We start from the raw sequence: 12,287 nt of genomic DNA on the forward strand, positions 1-12,287 counted from the left end.
AAGTCGCCAAAAGGTTAAACATAACGCGTTCATCAATCTGTATAAATTGCAGATCCTTATTCTAACTTCGGTTCATAGAGGATCTAATAACATCCTTTCTCAGTTGATGTAGCCAGATGGAGAAAAATGCATTTGAACTGAAATACAATGAGTGTAAAAGTCATTATAGTATGAAGCCTCTGATGGGTTGTCAAATCCTCCTGTATGGTACGAAAAGAAAATAAGGATATGTATTTTAATCGAATTCCGCATCGGCTTACTGTAAGAAATAAACATTATCTTGCAAAGCGATTCTAAAAAAAGTTTTATGTCAGAAGTGGGATTCGAACCCACGCCGGGAAGACCCGACTGCGACCTGAACGCAGCGCCTTAGACCGCTCGGCCATCCTGACTTTATACTACTTAGGAGATTCTATTGGATTATCACTACCATACAGCTCTTTGATGAAATGTTAATTACTGGTTTTGGATCGTTTCTAGGATTGGACACAAAGACTTAAAATGACAAAAAGTAATTCTTTATATCGTCATTCTAGGGTAAATAATACAGTACTTATTTTGTTTCAAATTATGGACACTTTCTTCGATGTGTGCAAGTTGTTATTGAGAATTCCGGACAGTAATCAGTTTTAAAACTTCGAGACAAATATATGTTTATTATCTAATAATTTAAGACTCCATTACGACTGAGGATATTACTCAGGGTGCATTATATGAGTTATTTTGAGCTGTTTGTTTTATCTAACGGTATATAAAATTATAATATTTAATTCTAGAATTTTTTTATAACGATTATTAGCTATAAAAAAGCAAAGAGATGTTTTAACGATACAACAAGCGCTTTTGATTTTGTAGTGCGCCTTCACTTTCGTTCACAGATAAGCGTTTACCATAGCCATTCCTACATCCGTTTCATTAATACCATTAAACACGTGTGGGTATGTTATCGTAGCATATATATCCTAAGTAGTCTAGTGGTTAGGATTCCGCTCTCCCATCGCGGCCGCCGGGATTTGATTCCCCGTTTGTTAGGGATGTTTTTATTCATTTTAACTAATTAGATTGTTTTTTCTTCAATATTTTAAGTATTAACGAATTTTATGCTGAAAGGTTTTTTAATTGAAAACAAATTCGATATGAAATATGGTATGTCTTCATACCCAATCCCTTCCTATGCGATCTCATCTTCTTGACGACAAAGTCGCCGAAAAGGTTAAACATAACGCGTTCATCAATCTGTATAACATGCAGATCCGTATTATCACTTCGGTTCATAGAGGATCTAATAGAGACCGCAGAATCAAACCAAGAATAGTTTCCTGGAAACTCCCTTTTGGGCACAAGATTTCAGAGAGAAGTGAATGTTTCGGAGCCTTCTGATTGGGTATTGAGGGCGAATCAGTTTCAAATGTTCAATGTGTGGGTTAGGCAATACATATATATGTAAAATATGTAAAGAAATTTTAAGATTCTGTCAAGTGTGTTTCTGACATGGGGAGGTAATCAATATTGGAATTTCATGAACATTTTGGTAAAATTTTGGTGCGGAATTCAACATAAGATGGCATCCGACATAAAAAATTTAGCAAGATGACAGATCTTAATTTCTTTTTATTCACAGGTATGCGACATGCCATTCTTCAAAATTAGTGACAGGTGACCAGACTTGAAAACTCCATTTAACCTGGACAGTGGCAAACGTTAACGTATCGTATATAGAGAATTGGTTTGGTTCTGCGGTCTCTATAACATCCTGTAAGTAGTCACGACCTGGTGACCTTTCAAATTGACCAATCAAATATCTACCTCCGTATTCCTAGACGTGAATTTTCAGCAGCCAAAGTAATATATAAAACTTTTAGAATTTTTTTAGTGTATGTAGTCATTCCATTCACAAAACACAACATCGCTATCAGAATAACCATGCTGTGATGAAATGTCGTTCTCAGTTGATGTAGCCCGATGGAGAAAAATGCATTTGAACTGAAATACAATGAGTATGAAAGTCATCATAGTATGAAGCCTCTGATGGGTTGTTGTCAAATCCTCCTGTATGGTACGAAAAGAGAATAAGGATATGTATTTTAATCGAATTCCGCATCGGCTTACTGTAAGAAATAAATATTATCTTGCAAAACGATTCTAAAAAAAAGTTTAATGTCAGAAGTGGGATTCGAACCCACGCCGGGAAGACCCGACTGCGACCTGAACGCAGCGCCTTAGACCGCTCGGCCATCCTGACTTCATACTATTTAGGAGATTCTATTGGACTGCAATCACTAGCATACTGCTTTTTGATTAAAAACAAAATTACTGGTTTCGGATCCTTTCTAGGATTGGACACAAAGACTTAAAATGACAAAAAGTAATTCTTTATATCGTCATTCTAGGGTAAATAATACAGTACTTATTTTGTTTCAAATTATGGACACTTTCTTCGATGTGTGCAAGATGTTATTGAGAATTCCGGACAGTAATCAGTTTTAAAACTTCGAGACAAATATATGTTTATTATTTAATAATTTAAGACTCCATTACGACTGAGGATATTACTCAGAGTGCAATATATGACTTATATTGCGGTTTTTTTTATCTAACGGTATATAAAATGATACTATTAAGTTCTAGATAATTTTTATAACGATTATTAGCTATAAAAAAGCAAAGAGATTATTTTACGATACAAGAAAGCGCTTTTGATTTTGGAGTGCGTCTTCATTTTCGTTCACAGATACACCGTTTACCATAGCCATTCCTACATCCGTTTCATTTTATACCATTAAACACGTGTGCATATGTTATTGTAGCATATATATCCTAAGTGGTCTAGTGGTTAGGATTCCGCCCTCTATCAAAAGGTATATTGCTGCAGATAATACATTGATGAGAGGTGGTGATATTTCCTTAAATTGCAAAAGGATTTGAATTCTTATTTCTTAGATATCTAATTTTTTACACATCGAATGAATACTCAAAAACCTTATGATAGATAATTGAAAGTATGCTTTGTATGTTTTAATTAAACGTTAAATGAAATGTGAGGAGTCTTCGGGGCCCAATCCCGAGAGTCCTATTTGCTGGAAAAATTAAAAAGATTATCTTTAAAGATAAAAAAAAGGAATCTGCGCTCTCACCGCGGCGGCCGGGGTTCGATTCAATATTTTTAGCATTAACGAATTTTATGCTGGAAGTTTTAATTGAAAACAAATTCCACATGAAATATGGTATATCCTCAAAGCCGATCCCTACCCATGCGATTTCATCTTCTTAGACGACAAAGTCGCCAAATATAGTTAATGTATAAGTCATTACTCCATTCATCTGTAAATTGCAGCATCGCTTATTCGAGAACTTAACCATGCATTAGAGTGATCTAATAACATCCTTCTCAGTTGATGTAGCTCCAGGGGCTGATGGAGAAAAAATGCATTTGAACTGAAATACAATGAGTAATAAAAGTCATGCATAGTATGAAGCCTCTGATGGGGTTTTGTTGTCAAATCCTCCTGTATGGGTACGAAAAGAAAATAAGGATATGTATTTTAATCGAATTCACCGCATCGGCTTACTGTAACCGTAGAAATAAATAATTATCTTGCACAAACGATTCTAAAAAAAGTTTAATGTCAGAAGTGGGATTCGAACCCACGCCGGGAAGTTGTTGAGCCCGACTGCGAACCTGGAGAAGCGACCTGAACGCAGCGCCTTAGACCGCTCGGACCATCCTGACTTCATACTACTTAGGAGATTCTATTGGATTATCACTACCATACAAAGCTGCTTTTTGATGGAATGTAAACAAAATTACTGGTTTCGGATCCTTTCTAGGATTGGACACAAAGACTTAAAATGACAAAAAGTAATTCTTTATATCGTCATTCTAGGGTAAATAATACAGTACTTTATTTTGTTTCAAATTATGGACACTTTCTTCGATGTGTGCAAGTTGTTATTGAGAATTTCCGGACAGTAATCAGTTTTAAAAACTTCGAGACAAATATATTGTGTTTATTATTTAATAATTTAAGACTCCATTACGACTGAGGATATTACTCAGAGTGCAATATATGACTTTATTTTGCGTTTTTTTATCTATCTAACGGGTATATAAAATAATTGATACTAATTAATGATTCTAGAATCATTATTATATAGCGATTAATTAGCGTATAATGAAAGGCATAAGTAGATTATTTTTACTATACATGCACAAGGGAGAGCGCTTTTGATTTTGTAGTGGCGTCATTCATTTTCGTTTCGTACCATGAATAGGCACCGTTTACCGCCCTATAACCGTAGCATATTCTAATTGATTTCTGAGAGATGACGGAGGGGGAGGAAATCAATAATGGCAGATTCATTTCATGAAAATTTTGGTAGACAAATATATTGTGAGCGGGAAAATTCAGAGCATAATAGATGGCACCTCACCAAAGTTTACGCGCCGCAACATAAAAGTTTAGCAAGGGGCGAATAATCTTAAGTTTCTTATTATCGCACAGTGATATGCGAGGGTGGCCAGTTCTTGCCTTCCACATTTATGTGACAAGAGTACCAGACACTTAAAAACTGCCATTTCACCTGGACAGTGGACAAACATTAAACATATCCGTATATAGAGAGAAAATGTTTGGTTCTGGGCGGTGCTCTATAAACAATCACAGTTAAGTAGTCACGGTACCTGGTCTGACACTTCTCAAATTGACGCGAATAAAAAAAAAACCCAATCCAATATATCCTGTACCTCCGTATATTCCCTAGACGTTGAATTTGCAGGCAAGCCGACTAAGAAATATAATAGGAAGAGTATTAAAAAAATAAAATTCGATGGAGTGTATGTATGCTCATTAGTGTACCGTACAACAAAAAGCACAACATCGATATTAAGTAATAACGCATTGCTGTTGATGAAATGGACGTGTCGTCAGTTTGTATGTAATCCAGGTAATAAATGGCATTTGAAACTGCAAATATCAATGAAGTATCAAAAAGTCATCATAGAGATAGATGAAGCCTCTATTATGGTATGTCAAACCAGTCGCTAGTATGGTTTATCGTAATAGAGAGAATAAGGATGTGTATTTTTGATAAGAATATGTGTCAGCTGGCATACTGGCTTACGTGAGATGAGTAATAAAACTAATATCTTAGTGCAAAAAGCGAATCTACATAAAAATGTGTTTTTATGTCAGAAAGTAGGAGATTCCTAACGCCAGGCTGCACTGGAAGGTAGCCCGACTATTGCGAGACCTGAACGGCAGCGTCCATAGACGCCGCTTTTGTGCCATGGCTCTAGACTTTAAATTATTTTAGGAGAGATTCAATTGGAAGCTCGGTCAATCCACTACGCATAACTGCTTCTATGTGGATGAAATGGTGAATCTTAATTACGAAAGTTTTTTGACATCTTTTTCAAGGAATTAGACAGTAAGAAGTGGGGGGGCAAATACTTAAAAATGACAAAAACTTTTTCCTTAAATCTTCATTTCTAGGGTAAAAATCAACAGTACTACGTTAACTATATTCAACTGCGTATAAATAAATGGACTCTCTTTTAACTTCATTTTATACTGACCATACGCCAAATTATACTGTTGGTAAGCTCTTATAACTGTCTGCGAGGACAATTTACTGATGTCATAAGTAATTCTAATGATTAACAGTCTAAGCAATAGGCGGACTAGAGGATATTTATTCAGGACTAGCGTTAATAGTGGGGTTACGAGTTTTGCGTATGTTTGTTTTGTCTGACAGTATAAGTTAATATGATAATGTTTAGTCTTCGAGATCTATAGTAAGCAAAAAAATGTTTTGAGAATAGAATTGATAAGCTATCGAAAAAGAGAGCATATGAGGTTATTTAAACGATATGCAACAAAAACTTTTGATTTTGGTATAACTGGTTTCCTTATTTTTGTTTCATGCTCAGAATAGCAGGTCTTTATAGCAATAAGGCTACATTGATTACTCCTCACATCCCGTTTTCATTAATAGAGAGCGTAACCGTTAAAAAAAAAAACACGTCCTCCCCCTGCGTATGAATTAATCGTTATCATATATAATCCAAGACAGCGTGACTAGTGGTTAGGATTCTTCTGCTCATTTCATGCGCTCGGCGCCGACGGCGGCGGTGCTCGATTTCCGCATCTTGTTTTAATTAAATTCTTATTAATTGCATAAGGTGTTTTTATTCCTCAATTATTTTTAAGCATTATAAGAATTTCTTATGCTGATTATTTCTATATTTTTAAATTGAAAAAAACAAATATTAAATGTGCACATGACAAAACAGTGGAATCATACATACAGTCCCAAAGCCGATCCAATGGAAAAAAGTGGAATCCTGTAAGGGTTAAGCAACTTGAGCACAGATGTTGGATTGTTTTGTTGTGTTTGAGTATTATGGACTTACCTGTATAATAAAATGATAATTATGTAGGCTTCTAATAGAAAACGTAGTATTAAGTTAGTTATGGTCTAATCATTCTGAACTAAAGGAGACAAAATCACCATCAATATTCGTGTTTTTCTAACATGTAGGCTGAATGGATCAGTTATCAGCCATCTTTATGTTTTTTGTTATCTCAATTTTGTAATCCATAACTATTAATGATGCTGAGACGAATGTATTTAAGGGATTAAAATAACGCCTTTGACATTCTGCATCTACATTTTTCAGTCGTTCCGCCTATATATTGGTACAACATCCCCATTTTTTCCTACATCTACATTCTGCAGTGCCTCTATATATTTGGTACATAATCACCATCTTTTCCTACATCTACATTCTGCAATGCCTCTCTATATTTAATACATAATCCCCATCTTTTCCTACATCTACATTCTGCAGTGCCTCTCTATATTTAATACATAATCCCCATCTTTTCCTACATCTACATTCTGCAGTGCCTCTCTATATTTAATACATAATCCCCATCTTTTCCTACATCAACATTCTGCAGTGCCTCTCTATATTTAATACATAATCCCCATCTTTTCCTACATCTACATTCTGCAGTGCCTCTCTATATTTGGTACATAATCCCCATCTTTTCCTACATCTACATTCTGCAGTGCCTCTCTATATTTGGTACATAATCCCCATCTTTTCCTACATCTACATTCTGCAGTGCCTCTCTATATTTGGTACATAATCACCATCTTTTCCTACATCTACATTCTGCAGTGCCTCTCTATATTTGGTACATAATCCCCATCTCTTTCTACATCTTTATTCTGCAGTGTCCATATATTTGGTACATAATCCCCATCTTTTCCTACATCTACATTCTGCAGTGCCTCTATATATTTGGTACATAATCCGCATCTTTTTCTACATCTACATTTTGCTGTGCCTCTCTATATTTGGTACATAATCCCCATCTTTTCCTACATCTACATTCTGCAGTGCCTCTATATATATGGTACAATACATATACAATCCCCATCATTTTTCAACATTTATTCTACATTCTGCAGTGCCTCTATAGTTGGTACATACATCACCCTACATTCTTTCCCTACATCTACATTCTGCAGTGCCTTTTATATATTTGGTACATAAATCCCATTTTTTTCCTACATCTACATTCTGCAGTGCCTCTATATATTTGGTACAACATCCACATTTTTTCCTACATCTACATTCTGCAGTGCCTCTATATATTTGGTACATAATCCCCATCTTTTCCTACATCTACATTCTGCAGTGCCTCTATATATTTGGTACAACATCCACATTTTGTCATACATCTACATTCTGCTGTGCCTCTATATATTTGGTACAACATCCCCATCATTTCCTACATCTACATTCTGCAGTGCCTCTATATATTTGGTACATAATCCCCATCTTTTCCTACATCTACATTCTGCAGTGCCTCTATATATTTGGTACATAATCCCCATCTTTTCCTACATCTACATTCTGCAGTGCCTCTATATATTTGGTACATAATCCCCATCTTTTCCTACATCTACATTCTGCAGTGCCTCTATATATTTGGTACATAATCACCATCTTTTCCTACATCTACATTCTGCAGTGCCTCTCTATATTTGGTACATAATCACCATCTTTTCCTACATCTACATTCTGCAGTGCCTCTCTATATTTGGTACATAATCCCCATCTTTTCCTACATCTACATTCTGCAGTGCCTCTCTATATTTGGTACATAATCCCCATTTTTTCATACATCTACATTCTGCAGTGCCTCCTATATTTGGTACATAATCCCCATCTTTTCCTACATCTACATTCTGCAGTGCCTCTATATATTTGGTACATAATCCCCATCTTTTCCTACATCTACATTCTGCAGTGCCTCTATATATTTGGTACATAATCCCCATCTTTTCCTACATCTACATTTTGCAGTGCCATCTATATTTATTGGTACATCTGCAGTCTTTTCCTATTCATCTACATTATGCAGTGCCTCTATATATTTGGTACAACATCCACATTTTTTCCTACATCTACATTCTGCAGTGCCTCTATATATTTGGTACATAATCCCCATCTTTTCCTACATCTACATTCTGCAGTGCCTCTATATATTTGGTACATAATCCCCATCTTTTCCTACATCTACATTCTGCAGTGCCTCTATATATTTGGTACATAATCCCCATCTTTTCCTACATCTACATTCTGCAGTGCCTCTATATATTTGGTACATAATCCCCATCTTTTCCTACATCTACATTCTGCAGTGCCTCTATATATTTGGTACATAATCCCCATCTTTTCCTACATCTACATTCTGCAGTGCCTCTATATATTTGGTACATAATCCCCATCTTTTCCTACATCTACATTCTGCAGTGCCTCTCTATATTTGGTACATAATCCCCATCTTTTTTCCTACATCTACATTCTGCAGTGCCTCTCTACATTTGGTACATAATCCCATCTTTTTCCTACATCTACATTCTATAGTGCCTCTCTATATTTAATACATAATCCCCATCTTCTTCTACATCTACATTCTGCAGTGCCTCTCTATATTTGGTACATAATCCCATCTTTTTCTACATCTACTATTCTGCAGTGCCTCTATATATTTTGGTACACATCCGCATCCCCATTTTACCACATCATACACACCTTTCTGCCAGTTGCCCTCTATATATTTGGTACATAATCCCTCATTTTTCCTACATCTCACAGGCCTCTATATATTTGGTACAACACCCCATCTTTCCTACATCTACAGTGCCCTCTATATATATTTGGTACAACATCCACATTTTTTCCTACATCTACATTCTGCAGTGCCTCTATATATTTGGTACAACATCCACATTTTTTCCTACATCTACATTCTGCAGTGCCTCTATATATTTGGTACAACATCACCATTTTTTCCTACATCTACATTCTGCAGTGCCTCTATATATTTGGTACAACATCCACATTTTGTCCTACATCCTACATTCTGCAGTGCCTCTATATATGATTTGTACAACATTCCACATCTTTGTCCTACATCTACATTCTGCAGTGCCTCTCTATATTTGTACATACATCCCCATTTTTTCCTACATCTACATTCTGCCAGTGCCCTCTATATATTTGGTACAACATCCCCATCTTTTCCTACATCTACATTCTGCAGTGCCTCTATATATTTGGTACATAATCCCCATCTTTTCCTACATCTACATTCTGCAGTGCCTCTATATATTTGGTACAACATCCCCATTTTTTCCTACATCTACATTCTGCAGTGCCTCTATATATTTGGTACAACATCCCCATTCTTGCCTTTTATCTACATTTTTGGCCCTTATACATTTGGTACATAATCCCATCTTTTCCTTCTACATTCTGCCTCTATATATTTGGTACAACATCCCCACATTTTGTCCTTACATCTACATTCTGCAGTGCCTCTATATATTTGGTACAACATCCACATTTTGTCATACATCTACATTCTGCAGTGCCTCTATATATTTGGTACAAAATCCCCATTTTTTAATATATCTACATTCTGCAGTGCCTCTATATATTTGGTACAACATCCACATTTTGTCCTACATCTACATTCTGCAGTGCCTCTATATATTTGGTACAACATCCCCATTTTTCCTATATCTACATTCTGCAGTGCCTCTATATATTTGGTACAACATCCCCATCTTTTCCTACATCTACATTCTGCAGTGCCTCTATATATTTGGTACAACATCCACATTTTTTCCTACATCTACATTCTGCAGTGCCTCTATATATTTGGTACAACATCCACATTTTGTCCTACATCTACATTCTGCAGTGCCTCTATATATTTGGTACAACATCCACATTTTGTCCTACATCTACATTCTGCAGTGCCTCTATATATTTGGTACAACATCCACATTTTTTCCTACATCTACATTCTGCAGTGCCTCTTTATATTTGGTACATAATCACCATCTTTTCCTACATCTACATTCTGCAGTGCCTCTCTATATTTGGTACATAATCACCATCTTTTCCTACATCTACATTCTGCAGTGCCTCTATATATTTGGTACATAATCACCATCTTTTCCTACATCTACATTCTGCAGTGCCTCTATATATTTGGTACATAATCCCCATCTTTTCCTACATCTACATTCTGCAGTGCCTCTATATATTTGGTACATAATCCCCATCTTTTCCTACATCTACATTCTGCAGTGCCTCTATATATTTGGTACAACATCCCCATCTTTTCCTACATCTACATTCTGCAGTGCCTCTATATATTTGGTACATAATCACCATCTTTTCCTACATCTACATTCTGCAGTGCCTTCTATATTTGGTACATAATCCCATCTTTTCCTACATCTACATTCTGCAGTGCCTCTATATATTTGTACATAATCCCATTTTCCTACATCTACATTCTGCAGTGCCTCTCTATATTTGGTACATAATCACCCATCTTTTCCTACATCTACATTCTGCAGTGCCTCTTATATTTGGTACATAATCCACATCTTTTCCTACATCTACATTCTGCAGTGCCTCTATATATTTGGTTACATAATCCCCATCTTTTCCTACATCTACATTCTGCAGTGCCTCTATATATTTGGTACATAATCCCCATCTTTTCCTACATCTACATTCTGCAGTGCCTCTATATATTTGGTACATACATCCACATCTTTTCCTACATCTACATTCTGCAGTGCCTCTATATATTTGGTACAACATCCACATTTTGTCCTACATCTACATTCTGCAGTGCCTCTATATATTTGGTACAACATCCCCATTTTGTCCTACATCTACATTCTGCAGTGCCTCTTGTATATTTGGTACAACATCCACATTTTGTCCTACATCTATATTCTGCAGTGCCTCTATGTATTTGGTACAACATCCACATTTTGTCATACATCTACATTCTGCAGTGCCTCTATATATTTGGTACAAAATCCCCATTTTGTCATACATCTACATTCTGCAGTGCCTCTATATATTTGGTACAACATCCCACATTTTTGTCATACATCTACATTCTGCAGTGCCTCTATATATTTGGTACAAAATCCCCATCTTTTCCTACATCTACATTCTGCAGTGCCTCTATATATTTGGTACAACATCCACATTTTGTCCTACATCTACATTCTGCAGTGCCTCTATATATTTGGTACAAAATCCACATTTTTAATACATCTACATTCTGCAGTGCCTCTATATATTTGGTACAAATCCCCATTTTTCCTACATCTACATTCTGCAGTGCCTCTATATATTTGGTACAACATCCCCATTTTGTCCTACATCTACATTCTGCAGTGCCTCTATATATTTGGTACAACATCCCCATTTTGTCCTACATCTACATTCTGCAGTGCCTCTATATATTTGGTACAACATCCACATTTTGTCCTACATCTACATTCTGCAGTGCCTCTATATATATTTGGTACAACATCCACATTTTGTCCTACATCTACATTCTGCAGTGCCTCTATATATTTGGTACAACATCCACATTTTGTCCTACATCTACATTCTGCAGTGCCTCTATATATTTGGTACAACATCCACATTTTGTCCTACATCTACATTCTGCAGTGCCTCTATATATTTGGTACAACATCCACATTTTGTCCTACATCTACATTCTGCAGTGCCTCTATATATTTGGTACAACATCCACATTTTGTCCTACATCTACATTCTGCAGTGCCTCTATATATTTGGTACAACATCCACATTTTGTCCTACATCTACATTCTGCAGTGCCTTTATATATTTGGTACAACATCCACATTTTGTCCTACAT

At 36.0% G+C, this 12,287-nt stretch overlaps 3 non-coding genes across 3 annotated transcripts; all 3 read right to left on the reverse strand.

The window, feature by feature from the left end:
* Window positions 1-308: 308 nt before the first annotated feature.
* Window positions 309-392, reverse strand: Trnal-cag (transfer RNA leucine (anticodon CAG)). The gene has a single exon. It is a non-coding gene; the product is annotated as a tRNA-Leu (tRNA).
* A 1,766-nt stretch (window positions 393-2,158) lies between these two features.
* On the reverse strand, window positions 2,159-2,242 carry Trnal-cag (transfer RNA leucine (anticodon CAG)). Its single transcript has one exon. It is a non-coding gene; the product is annotated as a tRNA-Leu (tRNA).
* Window positions 2,243-3,624: 1,382 nt separating this feature from the next.
* Trnal-cag (transfer RNA leucine (anticodon CAG)) lies at window positions 3,625-3,730 on the reverse strand. Its single transcript is given in 2 exon segments — window positions 3,625-3,677; window positions 3,692-3,730. It is a non-coding gene; the product is annotated as a tRNA-Leu (tRNA).
* Window positions 3,731-12,287: the final 8,557 nt, after the last annotated feature.

The sequence above is a fragment of the Argopecten irradians genome, chromosome 10 (assembly GCF_041381155.1).
Source record: "Argopecten irradians isolate NY chromosome 10, Ai_NY, whole genome shotgun sequence".
NCBI classification, from domain to species: Eukaryota; Metazoa; Mollusca; class Bivalvia; order Pectinida; family Pectinidae; genus Argopecten; species Argopecten irradians.